The following is a 1573-nucleotide window of genomic DNA, read 5'->3' on the forward strand; positions in this document are numbered from 1 at the left end:
GTGCTCATAAACACAGCTCTCCCGGCCACAACACTGCCTCCTCTCAGGTAGCATCCCAGGGGGCTGCTCTGACTGTTGGCCGTGGCAGTGGTGTTTGTGGCCCTGGTGGCTGTGGTTACCTCCTCCCTGTACCCATTTCCACTCCTTGTTGGGCTATGCTCCAGCAGTCACCCCAGTGAAGGGGGCCAGTATTCAACCACTTCCTCAAGAAGCATGGCCTGCAGCTCTGATTTCTTACAGCGGTGCCAGCAAGAAAACCTCTTTTACAAGTTGTTCTTCCTAAGAGCTTGGGCATGAACGCAAAGGGACAGGGCAGCAGGGCTCTCATTACGTGTGCTCCGCTCTGTTCAAAGCCACTCATTGTTACACAAGTCACGTTGCCCCTCACACTCTCCACCCCTCAGTACCTTCCTTTGCCTTTTACCCACATGCTCCAGTGGGTCTGACCTCTTAGAATTAACCCATCCTCCCCGCCCCCCACAGAAACCTTTTAAAGTATACAGACTTCATGCATTTCATAAATACAATTTTAAGAACATAGTGATAGGGGCTGGTGCTGTGGTGTAGTGGGTGGTGTAGCAGGTAAAGCTGCTGCCTTCAGTGCTGGCATCCCATATAGGAGCTGGTTCAAGTCCTGGCTGCTCCACTTCTGATCCAGCCCTCTGCTATGGCCTGGGAAAGCAGTAGAAGATGGCCCAAGTCCTTGGGTCCCTGCACCTGCATGGGAAGACACAGAAGAATCTCTTGGCTTCATAATGGCCCAGATTTGGCCATTGCAGCCCTTTGGGTAGTGAACCAGTGGATGGAAGACCTCTCTCTCTCTCTCTCTCTCTCTCTAGCTCTTCCTCTGTAACTCTGTCTTTCAAATAAACAAACTAAATCTTGAAAAAAAAAAAACCAAGGTGATTAAGGCTCTGTCCTCATGAATTAATTAATCCGTTTATAAAAAAAACATAGTGACAGTGATAGTGGTTCTCCCCATGGTACCCACCCTTCTACCCCCACTCCCACCCTATTCTCATTATTTTTTTTTACTAAGATCTATTTTCAATTAACTTTATACATAGAAGATTAACTCTAGATTAAGTAAAGATGTCAACAAATGGTATGAAAAAAAAAACTGCTCCCCAACAGTTGTTTGATTTCTTCCTTGGCCCACCGTTCATTCAGGAGCAGGCTGTTCAGTCTCTGTGTGTCTGTTACGTTCTAGAGACTCTCGAGTTGTTGATCTCCAGCTTCATTCCACTGTGGTCAGAGAAGATGCATGGTGTGATTTCGATTCCTTTGAATTTGCTGCAACTTGCTTTATGGCCTGGCCTGTGGTCTATCCTAGAGAAAGTTCCATGCACTGGTAAGAAGAATGTGTATTCTGCAGCAGTAGGATGAAAAGTTCTGTAGATATCTGTTAGGTCCATTTGGTCTAACTGTTGTTTCCTTGCTGATTTTCTGACTGCTTGATCTGACCATTTCTGAAAGGGGAGTTTTGAAGTCCCTCATGACTATTGTATTGGAGTCTATGTCTCCCTTTAGATCCATCAACATTTCTTTTAAGTAGCCAGGTGCCCTGTAATTA

The sequence above is a fragment of the Oryctolagus cuniculus genome, chromosome 14, assembly GCF_964237555.1.
Source record: "Oryctolagus cuniculus chromosome 14, mOryCun1.1, whole genome shotgun sequence".
Taxonomy (NCBI): Eukaryota; Metazoa; Chordata; class Mammalia; order Lagomorpha; family Leporidae; genus Oryctolagus; species Oryctolagus cuniculus.